This window comes from Cavia porcellus, unplaced genomic scaffold, assembly GCF_034190915.1.
Source record: "Cavia porcellus strain 051 isolate PalLab524CR breed Dunkin Hartley unplaced genomic scaffold, mCavPor4.1 scaffold_6, whole genome shotgun sequence".
Taxonomy (NCBI): Eukaryota; Metazoa; Chordata; class Mammalia; order Rodentia; family Caviidae; genus Cavia; species Cavia porcellus.
The window spans coordinates 100,808,150-100,828,031 of record NW_026947489.1 but is presented as its reverse complement, the minus strand read 5'-3'; the positions used below and the strand labels follow the sequence as shown (position 1 = coordinate 100,828,031).

The 19,882-nt window shown below is 45.5% G+C and overlaps 1 long non-coding RNA gene across 2 annotated transcripts; it reads right to left on the bottom strand.

Moving 5' to 3' along the window:
- Nucleotides 1-1,771: 1,771 nt before the first annotated feature.
- LOC106026717 (uncharacterized) lies at nt 1,772-16,831 on the bottom strand. 2 transcript variants are annotated; one of them, XR_010048408.1, is made up of 5 exons: nt 16,531-16,831; nt 6,523-6,662; nt 4,755-4,976; nt 2,309-2,367; nt 1,772-2,228 (listed from the first exon to the last, which is right to left on the bottom strand). It is a non-coding gene; the product is annotated as an uncharacterized LOC106026717 (long non-coding RNA). The 2 variants fall into 2 exon arrangements; XR_001200293.3 differs by lacking the exon at nt 2,309-2,367.
- Nucleotides 16,832-19,882: the final 3,051 nt, after the last annotated feature.

The window sequence follows — 19,882 nt, the reverse complement described above, 5'->3', positions numbered from 1 at the left end:
AATGATCCTGGAATGTTAACACAACTAGTTTAGTGTTTGCATATTATCTTTCAGTTGTGGCTTCCCCAGGAACACATTTTAAATACCTAGTAGATGAATATTATGTATTCCCAGATTTTTATATTTAACATAGTATAATCATTCTATGCCTTTCTTTAAGGCCTTTACTATTTCTAACTAGTAATGGCTTTGTATGATTCCAGAGACTGATATGCCTCAGTTTCCTAAACCACTCTCAACACCACTGGGTGTTAAAGTCCATGTCCCATCCTCTGTCACTGCAGACCTGTGCCATGCGGTATGGTAACCCAGTTGCAGCAGGTGGGCAGGGAACACTAGCCTGGATTGAGAAGTCCTGTGAGTGTAAAGTGCATGCCATGTTTCTAAGACTTGCTAGAAGACAAAGAATGTAAATGTGTATATATACTCTTCATATAGAAATACTACTTGGAGGTACTGGATTAAGTTAGTTATTGAAATTGATTTCACATTTCCTTTTATCCTTTTTGGTATTGCCCCGGTAAAATTGAAAATTATATATGTGGTTTGGGTTTGTGTTTACACTGGACATCACTGGCTAGATCTCATTTCAGTCCATAACGACCTATGATTTGGACCCTGCTTCTGTGGCATTTTTTCCTTTATCTTCAGTCCAGCAAGTAAGCTTTCGAGTACAAAAGGTATATTTTTATGGCTCTTGCTATATTGCTTTCCCAAAAGGTTGCCCCAGTTTATAGAGATACAAGTACCAGGTTTCTCAATATTCTTTAAATATTTTTAGTTTTGCTAATTTTCTAATTATAATAGAGATACAAGAATCAGACTGTCAGGACTAAAACTTCAGCTGGGCCCTAACTAAACTGTGTGAGTTGAGCAAGTTACTAAACCAGTGCAGGCCTCAGTTTTCATACCTACTAAATGGCACCATTTCCTCAGGCGACTTCAGTGAGCGGAGAAACTCATGAATGCTAATCTCTTAGTGAATATTAAGAACTATAGAGCTTTGACAAGTTATAATAATAGAGATTGTTTTACACTGTAATTCTTTACTCCTCAGAATAAATGTTTCCCAGGGTGCATGTTTAATATTCATTTTATGTAAATGCATTCCTTGCTTCTTTGATCATTGATCTATTGAAATCTTTTTTTTTCCCTCTTAAACTTCTTTATAAATCAATATCACTGAGTACAAATATCGGTACAAATATCCCCTCAACCTGTTGCCTGTCTTAATTTTACGTTATTGTTTTATATTTCAAACAAATGTCGCATTCAATACAGTCCATAATTTTAAATGTTTTTAAAACTTCTTCCTTTACCTCAAAGCTATGAAACTCACACCTCAGTGAGTGGTAGCATTATATTCTATTTTTTTTTTCTTCACTGGGATTCGGGGCTGGTGGCTTTGTTCCTCTAAGGCTGGATGTTGCTAAGCTTTTAGACTTTGACATGGCACACGATAAAACAGACACTCCCCCCTTGGAAGTACATGGAAATGTCAGGAGCCACCCCTGGGTGCTGTGACAACTGCCTTTGGAACAATAGAATGCTCCACGGAATAGATCTTAGTGTCCTAAGACACTAAGCCCTTGGTCCCTAGGAAAGCACCTTCAGATCCAAGCAGGTGACGCTGGGTTGCAGTCCATACTCTGCTGCGTACTTCCTGTATGACTGGAAGAAAAATCACTGAACCATCTGGGAGTCTTGTTTTGTTCTACTGGAGATAAAATGCATGTGAAAATGCTTAGTACAGAGCAGCCAAATATCAAACTCAACTTGTAAATCCTTTATTTTAGTACAATATTCGAGATTACCTCATTTTCTCTGTGAGTCAGGAAAGGGAGTGGTTCTATATTAAACTTTTCCTTGTTAATCACATTTGGCTAGATGTGCCAGAAATTAGGCAGCCCGTGAAAGGAGACTAGAATGTGACTGCATTCTGTGTAGGAGAGGAAAGGGGATGGCTTTGGTCCTGCTCCACTCCTCATACTGGGCTTTCACATGCGGTTGTCCTTCAAAGCAAGGTTGTAAGGAAGACTGAGCAGGTCATTCTTTCTTCTCTTGTAAAAGAAAGTATGGTCCAAGCAGGTCAGCAGCTTCTGCCAGGCCACACAGCAGCCTCAGACACAGCAAGGACAAACTCTTAGCTCCGTGCATTTTCCAGTTGCAAGCTCCTCCCTCTGGGCATAGATTTGGTTGAACTGGATAATCTTCTGTTCCTTTCAAACCTGAAAACGCAATCATTAAGGTCTCAGGCTGCCACATCCGAAAGACCTGGCTGGGTTGAAATTCCAGTTCCTTTACTTACATCGTGTGTGTGTGACCTTGTGCCAGCCAATGAATCTCTCTCAGCCTCACTTTCCTTCTCTGCAGCATAAAGATACCGACTTTACTAGACATATTGGCTTTCAGGGAAGATATAAAGAAACAGGGCAAGCCCAGAATGTAAAGCCGTGCCTGGCAGATAGTAAGGGTAAAAATGCACAAACTGAAGTGTGTCTTGAAAAAGTAAGGATGAGAGCCCTGGATTCAAATTCGAGCCAGAGCTTCAAGTGCTTGATCCATTGCATACAGCATAAGATCACTGAGGCATCTTGAGATTCTCTGATGCCACATACTTTGGTTCTTTTTGGTCTTTCAAGCACAGATCACCATGCATGCCAACACCAGAGGCAGGGGTTGCATTTCTTACTTACTCAGCTGGAAGCTGCATTATTGGTTATCATGTGAGAGATGACCGTGACTCCCCCAGAATTTGGAGGGGTTTGTGTTAGACAGCTTATCTAGGTGCTGGCACCCCAGACAGGCAGACAAAAGTCTGTCCTGTTGTATGTTTGACTCTGCATTTAGCAATTGCAACATATCAGTCCTCTCCAGCTTCTTGGATGCCTTTGTTTTTTCTTTTGTATTCAGGTTTGAACCCAAGGTCTCTGCACATTCCTAGTCCTTTTCATATTTTTTATTTTGATCTCAAGATAAAATGGGTCTCACTAGGTTGCTAAAGTGCCCAGATGGGGCTCACACCTGTGATCCCCCTGCTTCAGCTGGGTTTGCCTCTTTTGTCTCAGGGTGCCATGTGCTCTTTGCATGGAACCTCTCCATGGGGCTGTAGTTAGCCTGGATGTGACTTGGGACATCATTCCTCTCACCAGCGACCTTGAATACAGACCCCACATTTCCAAAGAAATCAAACAACTCCAGCTGCAAGGAGAACAAAGGGCTCTGCAGTTTCTCAGGGGAAAACCAATGAGAGGGTTGCACTGTACAGAAAACTTGATCAAAATCTGTGCTTTAAAAATGCAGCTTCCTTGCCAAAGCTCTGTCCCTGGTGCTAGAAATCCCATTCCCTCTCTTTCCTTTCCCTTACCCATTCTTTTTATTGTGGCACCCCCGCAAGGGCTCTAGCCACTGCCCTTAGGTCTCCCACAAGAAGTACAGAGTTAGCTGGTCCCAGCCCTTTAGAAAGCATTTCAACCACCCATTCATTCTCCCGCGTCACACCTCTGACATCAAAGTCTCACCCTTGCACATCTCATCAAAGACTCTACCCACCGGCCTAAGATCCCTCCCAAAGGTGAGTGTGCAGATGTTATTAAGAAAGCAAAATTTGCTCCATAAAGTCTCTTGAGTCTCAGGTCATTTCAATCTAACTTAACTGTGAGCTCTCCAGCTGATGTTTATCCCCTGTTCTCTGTGCCAGAACCGCATTAAGTGCTAGATATAGATCTTCCCACTGGTTCTCAAGATAAAGCTTTTCAATTACGGGTCATCACTATTACCCTGGTTTACAGATGGAAACCCACAGCGTGGCCAAGTTAAGAAAAACCCAGGCTGTTTGGCTCCAAAGCCCACTGTTATAAGCAATAAGGGCAAAGTCTGAATGGTTCTCAAAGCCCAACCCCTAGTCCCTTGCTCAAGGAAGCTCCTCACAATAAAGAAAAGTTGGCCACGGAGAAGCCATAACTCCTTATCTTTCTATCAATTATTTTGGAAAGCACAGTCTCTTCCTTTCCATTGCATTATTCAATTTAGCTTTAAAAAATCACATATAGAGTATGTGCCAGGCATGGCAGTGGAAAAATGGACACAGAAGGCAGAGTCCTTGACTTTGTGTGTAGAGGTCACAGCAAGAGAAAATAACATGCCAGCCAGCACCGTGCAGGTCAGCTCTGAAAGCAGCACCATGGAGGCACCACTGGAATGGAGGTGGTAAGCAGGCGGTTAATTCTCCCAGAGGGAGAGGCGGGGCAGGGTGCACCAGGCCAGTGACAAATGGGTTGGATTTTGGAAAGTGGGATGAAAAGGAAAATAACTGTATTGTAAAATCTAGGATCATTTCCCAGTTCTGTCTTGCAGAACAATCAAGATGGGGAGAAGATGGAGCTCAGGAGGGCTCAGTGTGGCCCAGCTCTGGTCCCCGGGAGAAGTGGAGCATCCTGCTGAGGGCCACTGGGATTCAGGATGCTCCATAACAGGATTCAGAAAGGAAGAGCAGGGGTCTTGAATATCTTCATAATATGTGGAAATTTTGACATCAGAGATTCCACTCTGTTTTGGTGATGGAATTGTTTAACCACACTGATACTGTTTTTGTTGTTTCCTAATTAGTTCTCTAAGTTCCTTTGACTTGAGGTAACATGCCCCGATTAAATCAAATAGTGGAATCCACTGTCCTCTCTGGGTGTGTTCCTGCAGGCTACTCTATGTGAAATGAGGATACCAAATACCTCTCAGCCAGGTGTGGTAGTACGTACCTGTAATACCAGTGCTCTGGGAGGCTGAGGCAGGAGGATGACAAAGTTCAAACTCAGTATGAACTACTTATCAATTTAGTAGTTTAAAAAACAATAAAATAAAAAGGTGTTGGGGATGGGGTTCAGTACCGAAGTCCTGAGTTCAATTCCCAGCACCACAATCCATCAATGACTCAATCTCTGTGCGAGTTGTGAAAATAACATTCACCACAGTAGAAGAATCTAGAAGTAAAAAGGCAAAGCTGACTTCTTTTATAGACATTTCCTCTTTCATTTCTGAATGCCTTCTCTGAAACACATAAGTTCAGGATCTCTTATCCAAGACTCAAAATACTATACTGAAATTTTAGAAAATGGAACTTGATGAAGTATGAAATAGTTCAGTAATTTTCCAGCAAGACTCTTCCTTGGGCCATGTTCTCTGTTCTACTATCTTTCACACAGGCCAAGGATGCAGCTCACTAGTTGATAGGAAGCCTCAGCTCTGCACAAGCCTTGCAAAGAGATGGTATCACTGTTTCTTTGAATTCTGATTGACTAAAACCACCAAAAGGGTGGGCACATATACAGTGAATGATAGTCAAATCAGGATAATTAACATTTCTGTCTTCTTAAACATCATTCATTTGTACTGGGAACTTTTGAACTCTTGTAGTTCTTTACAAATATGCAAATCAAATATCTGACTGAAACACTGCCTGGCAAGGACCTCCCCCACCTGGTCTAGGAGTGAAGGCGCATTAGCATTCCCCCCGTCGGGCTGTGCTGTGAGCCTATAAGGACTTCATCCTTTCGTTCTTCCATCCACTAATGTCGCAGCTGTGAGGTGGACAATATGTCATCATACAGACCTGGATGCCGAGGCTCAGAGAGGCAAAGTAACTTCAGAACCACAGACTAGTGAAACTCAGATTCTAAATCAGCTTTGATTTCCCCAATCCCTAGGCTGCTTGTCCTCATATTGTGTCAGCAGAAACCCACAGCGTTGCACCACACTGTCCAGAACTTTGGTGAGCTAAAGGCCCTGCAGAGGTAGACTCCAAGCCACGCTTGCAGCACCATCTCTCTCACTCTAAACTTCTCTTTCCCCAAGTTTCTGCAACAACCAGCCACGAAGCATTCTAGGAATGCCCTGCAGTACTATTGTTCTCTCTGGCCTAAATATGCTCCCTGTTTCTCCACTTGACAAACTCTTACTCATCCTCCAACATCCAGCTCAAATATTCCCTCCCTATGAAAATTCCTCTGACCACTATCCACCAGTGAGGTAGTCAGTGGGCTCCCACTGCCCTCGGTACCCAGCTTCATCACCTGCAGCCCAAGCAGTGCTCTGGTCTCTACCTGTCCGATAGTCCTCTGACTGGGATTCCATGTTTAAGAATCTATCACATGCAGATCTTGTGTTCTGCCAGCCTGCCACCCTTCATGATGGCTAGGCAGAGCCAAACTCTGCAAAGGACTCACACACTGTTCCCTACCGTGAACTCTGGCGATTGTTTCAGGATGAAATCCTTCCTAGGTGGAGCAAGCCCTTGGGTGAGCTGTGGTTCTCTTTGCAGGGTAGCATGGGAGCATGCAGTGATCCCCCTGGTTTTGCACAAGGCTCTGCATTCATTTTTTAAACTTACGACTAGCCTGTAAAATGCATGGCTGTGGAACCTTGACATGAAATTAGCCTCACCATGTCTCCGCTCCTCCCACTGCCAGGTCTATGAATAGTAGGCTATGCAGACAGCAGGACCAATGAATCCAAAGAGACAACACTCACCCCGGGGGACAGAAGCTCAGGGTTGCAAACAGCTGGCTGAGGGGCTGGGATCCACACACACAGTACTCCACCGGGCATTTTCTGCTGATCTTGTTCTTTCTGGCTAGAATTCTGCATCATTTTCCGCACACCTGAGCAACCTGGGCATAAGGATAATTACTGTGATTACTAATATAATACTAAACAGTTATCAGTAGTTGCTTACTATGTTCCAAGCCATTTTTAGAGGCTGTGTCATGCTATCCTCACCACGCACTTGTAAATGTAATAGCTTTGTTAAAAATAGCTTTCATTAAAAACTGGTGCTGTAATATCAGACAGACATAGGTTTCAAGTCCGACTCTACTTCTTAGCTGTGTGACCCTGAGCAGGTCGTTCAACATCTCTGAGCCATGTGCAGAACCAAGAAAGTGTTTGTTATCTAATTATTTTGTCCCTGTCATGCAAGATAAAGACACCGTGGCTCAGAGAGTTTAAGTGCCATGCTCACACCAGCACAGCTAGTAAGTGGTAAAGCAGGGGTTTGAGTCGGGTCTGTCTCTTACAATACCCCTCTTTCCCATGCAGCACAACAGCATTGTTCAGTGGTTCCCTGGGCTCAGATTCGGGCTTTGCCACTTACTGAGTTTTCAGATCTTAGGCGAATTATTTACCTACTTCCCTGTGTCTCAGTCTTTCCACTTAAAGAATGGATATAAGCCAGGTATAGGGCCCATGCCTCTAATCCAAGCATTCTGGAGGCAGGAATGTCACACGTTCATATCTAGCTAGGGCAACCTAGCAACTTAGTGAGAACCTGTCTCAGAACAAAAAAATAAAGAGTTGGAAGTGTGAAGAAGGCCGTGGGGTCAGTCCCCAGTATGGAAAAAAAAAAGGGAAAAAGAAGAAAGGATGTGACAATTAAATGTGACAGTCCATGCACAGCTCTGAGAGCAGTTCCTATTTTACAGAAGTGCTGCTCACCCTGACTTCCTTAGCACCCAGCCCTCAGGCTGCCTGGGTTGCGGATGCAGTGGGAGAGGTGAATAAGGCTGGAAACAGGCAATCACTCTGAATGGATCAGTCCTCCCTGCTTCCCTAAGACACTGCTCAGGTTCCTAAATCTCCCAGGCTCTTCAGTTACTCCTGGTGACAGTGGGTGACAAACCGTTCCCTCTGCTAACTGTGCTTGGGTTGCTTCCTCCACTAGAGCAGGGCCTCTCAAGCCACTACCGAGGTAATCCCTTGGGGAGGAGGAGGAGGAGGAGGGATGATTCCCTACACTCTGAGATGTGCAACAAAATTCCTGAATTCTTCCTATTAGGCGCCACCAGCACCCTTCCCAGCTGGCATAACTGAATGCCTCTAGACATCATTACTCATCCCTTGGGGTTAAAATCACCACCCAGCTGTGAACTACTAGGTCTAGAATATGCTCCCCAGCACACTTGCATGCCTGGGAGCTGGGTGTGCAAGGCTGAAGGTTACCTGTGTTCCTTTCACACTTAGAGGTTCGTGCTCACATTCGTCTTGCAGGTCACCAAGACCTCTGTGTCTCTTCCCCACGGATGGCTGCTTGTGAGGCAGCCTTGCGGCCTCAAGTGTATCTGTCCCCCAGAAATCTTGGGAGTTCAGACTGCGCCTTAGCTCTGGTGATTACCAGGATGGCCCTCTCTAAATGCCTCCTCTCCCAAAGTGGGTAGCATCTTCTGTTCTTTCTATCTCCTCTCTTCAAGGCCTGGTTTGAAAGTCACAGCCTTTAAGAAGTCTTCTCTGGTCGACCATGAAAACTTGTTTCTCGCCTCAGTTTCCACGGTGTCTGTATCCCACCAGTTACTTCTTCCAAAAGCTTGGTAACTCGTAGGAAGCAAGAGCTTTCTCAGGGACTCTCGCTTCCATTTATCTACTAGGGCAAAGTCTTTCCAAATAAGTGCTTTTTTGACATGAAGCTATGTCTTGACCCTGCTCGTGAATGTTTCAATTTCTTCTTGTGTTCAAGAACACCAAGATCCAACAATTCTCCTTAACATTCAGTGCCTTTTACCCAGCCTCCACTTACCCAACCAACTAGTCCTTAACACACGAGCTCCACTTGGCCCAGCTCACTCTGCTTCTGTCCAGGAACAGGTCTGTCTTGGGGCCCACAACAGCTGTTGTTTCAGTTACTTCAGTTCTTTCCTTGCCAGGAAAACAATACACAATGCCCAAACTCAAGGACGGAAAGATTTATTTAGCTCAGAGTTTGTGGAGGTTTCAAGCTGGCTCCAAGGCAGGGTAGCATTGCACAGGGGCACCACTTCACTGCAGCAGAAGACACCAAAGCAACAACGTAAAAGCAGGAGCAAACCTTTTTCCTCCCTTAGGTTGTAAGTAGGCTACCCACCTGCAAGGTAGCACTCACACCATTTCTGTTCCCTCCTCTTGCACAGGATGAGGATGTTTACAAAGTGGGGCCCCTGGACTCCTGCTGAGTCACTTAGTTAAGCTTCTAAACTTCTCAAGTCGACACAATGGATCCATCATTACAGCTGCCTTTGGAACACCAGCCCCATCCTCAAGTCTGGGTCACCACAAGCACAGTTTGGCTCTTGTTTGGCTACTTCAAATCCAGTTGGGAATGAGATGGGGAAGAAAACAAGCCCTGTTTCTCTAGTGGAGCCTTTACTTTGGTCTTAATGGCAGAATATTGGAGTGATGGGCATAGACCGATCAACCATGTACGCTGTACTTCTAGAAAATCTCTTTACCTTACTTCCTCAATTTCCACATCTGTAGATGAGTTGCATGAGTATCAAGTGCTTGCAGCATAGAATAGTTGCAGCAAAGAGTGATAAAGTGTGTTAAAAGCACACAGCCTAGAGCCTGGAACTTGGTAAATAACCCAGAAGCATTCACAGTTACTTGCTTTTCTGTAACTAATGAATCCACCGGCTACTGACCTTCCCTCTGAATCCCTACTGCTCCCAGAAGCTGTGCCACAGGATTTATCCCTCCGTTATATTCTGTTTAACACACTCACTTGGGTGACTTTGAAATGTGGTTTTTTTCTCTCTCTAAGCAGACTGTTCAAATCCTGTGGAGCGAGGGATTCATTCATTCAACAAATATCCGTCAGGTGCTCACTAGGACCATAGGGCTAGGCACTGTGGGTGGAAAGTCCTTGGGCCCTGACCTCTAGCGAATTGCAGGGTAATGAGGGTGGCAAAATTATAATGTAATTGTGATTTGGGTAGAGGATGACAGCATCACTTGGAAAGTGTAAGAGTTGAAGGATAGGAAGAATCCCTTTTGCCTGCGGCGATCAAGAGAAATTTGGTCTTGCAGAGATGAAGAACAACAAGAGAAGGCTTTACAGGAAGAGAATGAGCTTGAGCACAAGGGTGACAATGGCAGGGCAAGAAATATGCATGATATTATGGTTAAGCTTATGGTTTATATCCAAGCACCCCCCAAGAGCCTCATCTGCTCATAGACAGGGTGTTTAGAGGGCAATTAAATTACGGGACACTACACTACTATACTATAAGGTGGGGTTTGGTCAGAAGAACTGGGTCCCTGTGGAAGAAACAGGCCTAGGAAGATTTATCTCCTGGCTCCTTCCTTGACCTCCTGCTTCCTGTCTGCCATGCAGCTCTCTTCCCCCCATACCCGTCTACCATGACACACTTCCTTGGAATCAGCACACTATGGGCTGAAACCTCTACACACTGTGAGCCAAAATAAACCTTTCCTTAAATTCTGGGTGTCAGCTAGTTTGTCCCATCAAAGAGGAAAGAGACTAAAATAAATCATTCACCGTGATTCCAGCTTGAAAGGCGGCAGTGGGAGATAAGATTGGAAGCCCAACAAGGCCTTAAAAACACAGTAAAAGAAGCTGTACTTGATTCCTGTGGGGACAGAGCAGCTGAGCCTTCAGCACCCTTCCTGCTCCAGATTGTTTAGATTCGGGCAGCCAGATCAACTCGGCAGGAGGCAGAAAGATCATTCGTGAAACCACAGGAATAACCCAGGCCTGGCATGGACCAGGCGGGTCCAAGCAGCAGTGTGAGAGGGGCAGGCTGATGGAGGTGGACAAGAGCCTGTGAAGACGACTTAAATTGCTTGCTTTCTTCTCCATGCATTCAATTTTTCATGCTGCAACCAGGAGAATGCTATGAGCTCTACAGCAGATGTTGTTCATTCCCCACCAAAACCCTGCAGTGGTTTCTCATCACTCCTAGAACTGACCCAAACCTACCTCTGCTCCTGAAGGCACAGTATCTGGCCTCCTCTTCTGACTATCAACCTGTCACTGGATGCGATCCAGCTGCTCATCTCTCTGATGCTCCTCAAGCATGGGTCTTTTGCATCTGCAGCTCTCCCTGCCTGGCCGAGTTTGTCCCCACCTCTCATACCTGCTCAAATGTACCTCCTCAAAGAGACTGTCCCTGGTGAAAACTGGCAGCATCCACCCCTTCGGGCTGCTTTGTTTTTACTCATAGTACTTGTCAGTTTCTAACCAGAGGTAAAATATTTTTGCTCTCAGATGGTAAACTATTTATTGCACTTTATAACTGGGAAAAAGATCTCACTGCAAAGCTAGCTGAAGTCCACTGGGATGTTTCTTATTTCACATAGGAAAAAAATTTTTTACATGACTTCTGTGTTCATGTGTACACTAAGCACTTCTTTTAAAGACAGTGTGTTGTATTGTAGTGGTCCCTGTGAGGTGAAAGGACTTTAAAGACTGATGGAAAGTTATGAGATTCAGGACCTTGGTTATGTCTGTAAGATGAAAGAAGGGACAAATTGGTCATTTGCATTGTGCTGGGAGCTTCCAATGGTGTTTTCCCATTTTCTCCTTTCTCCATATAAGGAAGGTATTGATGACTTTAAAGACTGGAAAGCTGCTACCAGGAAAGTTAAAATCCAAACCCTTCTTAAGTGTTCTGTGTTGACTCTAAGTTGCTCAGCTAGAATCCAAGTTCCTTTGGAGTTGGTCCTTGCTGTATCCTTGGAATGAAGGGGAGAGTCAAGGAGACCCCAGCATTTCATTCTTCATAGATGGAAAGCCAGTGGAGCTGGCCAAGATAACAAACAGGAAGGATTTTTAAAAACAAAACCAAGGTCATTATTTTCATGTGAGATGCCGGTGTGGCATCCCAGAGGATGCTCCTAGTAGGTAGCTGGGAAAAGCACAGGAATCCATGGGCTGTCAGGTTTTAGCAGTCTACCACAGAGGGGTGATTACTTAGCCCAGTCACCAGGTAGGCAAAAGGGCAGAGGGCCAAAGATCCAGGTATGAGGCACAGCCCCAATGAGCAGTCAGGAAGGAAGCGCAGCTTTCAATAGCTGTCCACTGCTCACGGGAGTAAGTCCCAAATGCTGTCCGCTTTCCCCACAAGACCCTGCACGATCGAGCCTGTGGTCCATGGCTTTGACCTCTCCTGTCTACTGCACTCCAGCCACGCTGGTCTCTAGGTTTCCTGAGATTGCCAAGCTCCCTCTCACTGTAGACACTTCCGTTTTCCTTCCTTTTCCTAGAAGCCACCTCTCCAATCATCAGCACTCCTCACCCAGTTAACACTTATTTATCTTGCAGATCTCAACTTAAATATCACTTCCTCAAACTGTCCTTCCTAGATCTGGCTTCCCTTGCCCGAGCTTTTTCCTCACTACACGCTTTACAACACTCTGTAGGTAAATGAAAATACATGCACACATGGGCATAGAGCAGGCAGCTGACTGCATGACTGATGTCTGTTGTCTTATAAGTGAAAGGGGCCAGTAGACAAATGCCAATGCCTGTGCTGCTCACCACTCTGTCACCAGCACCTACTACAGTTGTGCTACATACTAGATGCTCAATAAAGGCATGTTGAGTGGATGAACCGAGTCAGGAGTAAGAAAAAGAGGGGAACCAAAAAATGTACAGTGACAGGAAGTCGAGCTGGACTTTTCCAGCAGAAGTGGTGCTCTGACACTGTCCCAAGCTACAACTGAGTGTGGCAGGCTGCAGATCAAGAAAAATCAATGAGTCTAAGGAGCTGAGTGACCCTGGCTTTAGGCATCCCATTTAATTATTCGGTTAGGAGGAGGGAAAAGAGGCGGTAAGGCTTGTACACAATATGTGAAATATTCATAAATGAGGAAGAGATCATTGATGGGACAAAGCACTTGATGAGAAGGGGAAGCTGAGTGTGGTGGTATGTGTCTGTAATCTCAGCAGCTCAGGAAGCTGAGGCAGGAGGATTTCAAGTTTGAGCCCAGTCTGGGAAATTTAATGGTTTAGCATGACCCTATCTCAAGATAAAACATTTAAGAAAGTCTGGGGGTTTAGCTCAGTGCAAAGATCTTGGGTTCGATCCTCATGCCACACACATATCACACCATTTAATCCATTCCACTCCCACCTGTGGGTAAGAAAAGGCTTGAAACAAAGAACAGCATGAGGCGAGCAATATCACACAGTATCCACATTTACTGACATGAGAATACGAAGCTTCCAGCCAGGCGTGGTGGCACATGCCTGTAATCCTGGCATTCTGGGAGGCTGAGGCAAAAAGATCACAAGTTCAAGTCAGTCTGGATAGCTTACTGAGACCTGTCCAATAAATGAATGAGTAAATAAACAAACATTTAAAAAGTGAGCTTCAAAAGAATTATTTTTAAAAAAACTGGAAAGCTTCAAAGTATGTGCATCTTCTACATCATAGAGAGACCTTATTAAATGAAGAGGCAAGCTAAAATTCTGGGGAAATATGCAACTCTCTAAAAGTGTGCATGCATACTGTTTGAAAAGCCATCATAGAAGTCAAATTCACAGGGATGGAAAATATAACGGAGGTTTCCAGGGGCTGAAGAATCGGAAAATGAATAGTTATCGTCTGCTGGGCACAAAGTTTCAGTTGTGCAAGATAAGAAGTATGTGGGATCTGGCTGGGGATGACCATTGCTCAGCACTGGAAACTACTTCATGCCCAGGAATGGTACCCTTGAGATCCGTGAAGATGATACATTTTTTTTGTTGTTGTTGTTACTTACATTTTATCACAAGTGTTCTTGAAAACTGCTACACTGAGTAAAAGTGAAATTGAACATTTGGACATTGAAATTGAACAATCATTTCCAGTGGAAAAAATAAACAAGTAAACATTAGTAACCATCATAGATAAGGGCCGGGAGTGCTGATTTACAACAACTGTTTGATAGCTCTCAGATCTCAGCACCTGAAGCCAGGAAAGTTTGTGACCAGTTGGACAGAGAGTAAATGCAGCGATAACGCCCTGTCACTGGCTGCTCACGGCCTCAGATGCCCTGAAGAGCCGTGGGCAGGAGTGCAAATGAGGACTGCTTTTTTAGAAGACGATCAGGCTGGAGCTATCAAAATACAAAATGGCATGCCATTTGATCCAACAGCTCCACTTTTGGGAATGTCTCCCAGAGAAATACCCACTCAGATGTAGAAGGGGATTTTATCCCAGCATTTCTTGAAATTTTAAAAAATAGAAGCCTCGCAACTGGCCATCAAGAAAATGAACTTTAAATAATGTTACGAGCATACCATGTGCTAATATTCAGTCACTGAACAATCAAAGTTGTTCTATCCTAACACGAATAGAAAATCAGGAAGTATTCATTGGAAAACAAGTCGCTAAACAGCATTTTCATTTTTTTTTCTAAAATTATATTACCGCTCCTGTTTTCATTTAAAAGCAAAGGCTTAGTGTGTATTTTTCCAAGGAGAAGGACCCACTGAGAAGAGGAAAGGAGGTTTTCATTTTTCACTTACACACCTCTGCTGTGTTTGCTTGTGGTTTCCTAGGAGCACTTTCTAATCTTGGTAATAAAAGAAAACACATGGGAAAATGTGGAATGAAACTGAAGTGCTTTAAGATTCCAGAAATGCCAGGATGGTGTCACAATGTTGGTGATGTCAGTGGAAATGAGAAACAGGCATCTCCAGATGAGACAGGCAGCACCTAGGAAGTGAGTTCAGGACACCTGTCAGGGATACGATGAGAAGCTGAGCAGACAGGAAAAGGCACCGAGTTGATAAGCTCAACTCCTCCAACTTCTAAGTAATGTGCTGACAGGAGAGAGGGCACTTATTTATTCAAATGCATTTACTGAGCATCTACTATGTGATATGAAACAAAATTCAAATCCTCTTCCTTGCAAGCTGCCTTTAATATAACAGAGAGACATGTAAAAATATTACATTGAATAACTGACAAAGACTTTGAAGCAAATTCTGACAGTGCTGGAATGAAAAAGTGGGCAGATATATCCAAAAAGGCCCTGCCCAGCAATTCTGTCTACACAGAAACATGAGAGATGGGAGCTGCTGGTTTAATGAGGGGCTGGCACGGAGGGCAAAGGCTCTCTAGGCAGAGACAAGCATGCAAAAACACTAAGAAGAAGAAAATCTTGCTCAGAGATGGAAGAGGCACTGTGACCGTTTCCTAAAACGACACTGCAAATTATCTTGTGGGCTTCTCTTTAGTACCAAGCTCTGCTGAGGACCCAGTATGACCTCCTGGAAGTACATGATAATCAGTGCTTGCTGTAGTGTGCAGTGTTAAAATGATTGCACACTAAACCTAGTATCTCAAACCTCTTTCCTTATCATTAGGAACAGGAGGGGGAGGGATGGAGTACAACACAGATACACCACTATATGTCCTGACCATAAAACGTTAAGACATAGAAATCAGTGTACCCTGAAATTACTACCCTTTCAAAACCAAACACTGTAAGGCCTGTGACATCAGCTGAATATTACTGAAAGTGACCCTGGCATGCAGAAACTTTGAAGAAAGGAGAACACCAAGGTAGACAAGCGGTGGCTCAGCTCTTTTCGACTCTCGGCCATGATCTGAATAGTAAGGAGGCGCCTGGCTGAAGTACAAGCCCTCTTTTGTTTAATTAGACCTCACAGATTTTCCAAAAACCTAAGATGAGCACATATTGAGTTTTTCCTCGGGGAGCTCCCAGCCCAAAGCAGAAGGCTGGTCTTCTGAAGACCTCATATGAGGCCAAAACTGGGGAGATGGAGCCAGGTGTGGCGCCCAGGAGCCATGCACTCAGCTTCAGGTAGGAAGTAGTGACCTGGGCAGGAGACAGTGGGTGGTGTGGTGCTCTAGAGGGAAGGAAAGCAGGACTGAAAGAAGCAGAGCTGAAAGGACACGATGTTTTCAGGAAGCAATGAGCAGGCCATTGTGGTTAGAGGGCCAGGGAGCCGCTGCTGATGAAGCCGAAAGTTAGGCCGAGCATCGAAGAGCGACAGGGTTTGTGCACATGTTGTGTGCTGGCTGAGATGGTGCGGGGTGCCCGGGGATCCCAGGAGGAGAAAGGTGACCGGTGCTGTGTGCAGGTGGATCCTCTGCAGCTGTGTGCGTGACAGACAGAGGCAAGTCCAAGGGCAAGCAGAGGCAACACGATTCTTCTTTGGGACCCCCTGGCCCTTCTCCCAGCTTGACCTCTTACATTCAAAGGTTTAACAGGGGTGGAGAAAAGCGTCCATCTTTGCTCCTCCTCCCGAGCAGAGAGGACCTGCACCTCCAACCTGCTGTTTTCTCCAGGGATGACAGAGGCTGGCAGGGGAGAGTATGTCCTCCTGCTCACCCTGAAGCCCCGCCTAGGAGATGCCTGGAGGCTCTTAGCTCAGGCAGAGCAGAGACCTGTCTTCCAACTTATACTTCTTCAAGAGAGCAAGAGGAAGCGTAGTCACCACCTGCTCAGCAGAGCACCTGCTTGTGGCTGGGCTACTTCCCAAGGCTCGCTCCCTCCGTTACTCTATATTTCATTCGGGGAAAGCCTCTGTCACTTAGGAATTGTTTTTCTGGCTCAACAGTGAACCCCGGGAACAGGCCCAGGGAGCCAAGATGATTAATATCCTGTGTTGTTCCGTGACAAAGCGCATGGCTGGCCACACTTTGGGAAAGGGCAGTGTGGCGGCAAGCAAGTTCCTCGAGTCACCTGGGGAGAGAGACACTATCACTGCACAAAGGAAGGTGAGGAAATTGAACAGGGGCTCTAAACACGTACCTCCTTGTGGCCATTTACTTTCAGGAAATGTTCCAAGTTGTTCGGCAGAGCTCTGGCCATCCCCGATTCCTCGGGGACACCCAGTCTGTTCGGGTTCACTGTCCTTCAGCTTTAGATCCAACCCTTGGCCCTGGAGGATGGCAGCCCAGCCACTGGACTGTCACATATCAATTGCTTTGTTTATCTTATTGTCGGACTGTTTTGGAAACACTCTCCTAGACTCCTGTGTGACTCATAGGTTAAGGAGCCTGAGTAATGCCTCTGGAACTCACTTGGAACTGGAGGGAACCCTTCCCATTTGATTTCCGGTCCTAAAAAAAGACAAGATAGTTCACCAGGGAGGCTAATTAGTTCTCCTATTCAACAGTTAGGGTGGCCCAGCCCTACTTGGAAAATTGCCTTTTGTGCGGTGGGGTTCGGAAATCCAAACACCACCAGCTTTTTTTCAGAATTATAAAATGACACCAAAGGATCGTTTTGTTGTGATTTAGTTTTGCTGCTGAAGGCTTCTTGTATCTTACAGAGGAAGCCCAAACAATCTCTCAAGGAGCCATGAAAGGCGCGAGCAACCGGAGGTCTCTTCTTATTTGGTTGCTGCTGGGTGAAGGCAGCCTGTCCTTGTGCTCTTCCTACTGTCTCCGGCCGCCCTTCTAAGCTGAGCTGAGATGAGAACTTGCTGCCAGCTTCACCTCCAGTGGGTGTGGCTCCCTTTACAGCCAGATCAGAGTGGCGTTCACTTCCGGTAACAGAAATGCTAACAAAGTGGCTCAATCCCCATTTCTAAACAAGCTTTGGAGAGAACCAGGCCCTTGCCAGGATTGGGCAGCTTTAGAGCAGGGCTAGAATGAAGGACTCCAGCACTGCTGAGGGTGAGAACCGTGGCCAAAGGAGGAAAAGGAAACCGAGCAAAACCTGAGGGTGTTAATTTGGAGATAATCTCTTCCTTCTTTTTGGTCCTACCAGTTCTGTGACATTGGGCAAGTTCGTTAACCTCTGTGTCCTCACCTGTGAAATAGGTACAACAAGCACAGACGTTAATGCTCATAATCATAGTCAGTGAGCCCGGCACTGCGGATCTGTTGGTCTCACTCCTTAGCAGTGCCCAAGCCCTTCTGTTGGAGATGTGGCTGCAGACTGCTGAAGAATGCTACCTCACCCCTGGACTGGAAGCAAAAATATCAAGAGTAAGTGGACTTCATACCAGCAAGACATTGAAACAGAAAGCTAAATCCACAAGTTTCCCTGTTTTCTAATCTTTTCTGCAGAAATAGCTGCAAAGATCACTGACTACTCCACACTTCCTATGAAGTGCAGGTTGGATTAGGCCTTCCCTACTTGAATCCTGTCAAGGTTTCCCAAGCATTTAGCATGAAGCTGGCCCTCCTGGCTTCACCTGATCAGCCCCTGCCTACTCCCTGCCCCCCTCCAATCCCCACCAGCTCATTAGTCGCTGACCTCCCGTGAGGCCTTGCTCGGGCAGCCCATTGTCACCCCACTGTCACCCCACTCTCCTGCATCCACTGGTCATCCTGGGACCTCAGCTTGCCATCATTGCCTCAGAGAGGCCTTTCCTGGAGGGTTCTGCCATCATTCTCCACACAGCCCACAGTGTATTTATTTCAGCCGACTCAAAGTAGGTGATAACTAGATTAGCTGCCTGCTTGTGGCTATTCTGCCTTATTGGACTGTGGGCTCCAGGAAGGCAAAGCATAAACCTGGGCTGGCACTTAGTAAGTGCTCAATGGGCAGCCCATAGTAAACAGACAGGGGCGGATGGGTGGAAAGATGAGGACAGGAAAGTGAGAGTGGAGGAAAAGAAGAAGAAAGGAAGGCAGGACTGATTCAGGATCAGCAATGAGAAGCACATTCTGGCAGAATGGCATGAGGTCACAGCCAATAGAGACAAAGAGAGGATTCCAAAGAAGAGACCAGAGTGGCAGTGGTGTAAGATGCCTGTGAATACACAGCCAGCAGGTCCCTGAGACCTCTGAGCACAGTCCTGCCAATTAAAATTAAGGAAGCAGTGTGCAAAGGTGATGGCAATAATGACAGGCAAAACTGCAAGAATAATGGCATTTGTCACTGTGATGTCCTTAGAGGGTAAGCTGAGGAGAGAAGAGCCAAAAGCCAGCACCATGGAGCTGGGGGACCCCGGCTTGTCCTGTGAAGACTTTGGGGAGTCTTACCAGCCTCTGACACAGTCTCAGTGCTTAAGAAGTGTTTGTTCTCTTTACCTCTGTCTTAGTTACTTTTTACTTGTTGAGACAAAGTACCTGATGCCCAAAGTTAGGGAAGGAAAGGTTTATTTCTTACATTTCTTGGAGGTTTCAGTCCATACTCAGCTGGCTCTAAGGCAAGGTGGCATAGCCGGGCTGCCATTCATGGCCACCGCAAACAGCAAGGCACAAACAGGCAAGAGAGAGAGTCAAACCTTCTTCCCACCATTACATCATATCCTGGCTCCACCCTTAGGTGGGTGTAGCACTCACTCCACCAATTACAGTGCTAGACAATGAACCAATCACAAACATATAATTGCATGATGCTTGGGGCCATTTACACAAACCATGACACCCTCCCAGGGCCATTCACTTTTGTGCTATCCCATTCTGAACAGAAATTAGCAGAATCCATTAGCAGCCAGTGAACCTCTTGGAAAGCTCTTTTCAAACAGGTAGCTGAGCCCCTTCCTCAAGTTTCTCACTCTGCGAGTCTGGAGGGAAGGTAGCCACTTGTATTTCTGAGTTCCTATGTTCTCGCAGATCTAGGGCCACACTTTAAGAACCACCAGAGCTGCCTGTTAGAGGAGAGGGGGGTGGAGAGGCAGGGGGCTCAGAAGGCTTACTGAGCCCAGCTTTGGAAGGTGCATTGGACCCCACTCCATCTCCTCTCATAGTCTTTAAAGTCACCTTCTAAATCTAGGTCATCTTCTGATGACTCTCCTTCCACCCCTAGGGAAATGCTGGCTATTCCCCACTCTAATGAAACCAAATGCATCTCTTTATTGTGATACTGATCTTTCTGGCCTCTGAATTCAGTATTGACCTATGTTCCCCACTGGACACTGAATTTGTTTATTGATTTATATTCCCCACTGGACTATGGATGCTTTGACATTAGGATCATGTCATCCTTCTCAGGATCTCATCTAATGCTTACATGCTTACTGACTGCCAGACTAACTGATTGGATAAATGAAAGTGCTTAAAATATGTGGTGGCAGGAAAGTATTAAAATATGTGGTGGCAGGAAAAGCAATCAAAATTGATACTGTGTGTAGACAGAAGAGTACTGGGGATAAATGCATGTTTGACAAAGATGCATTCAGCTCTTTGTTCTACGTTAACCAGAT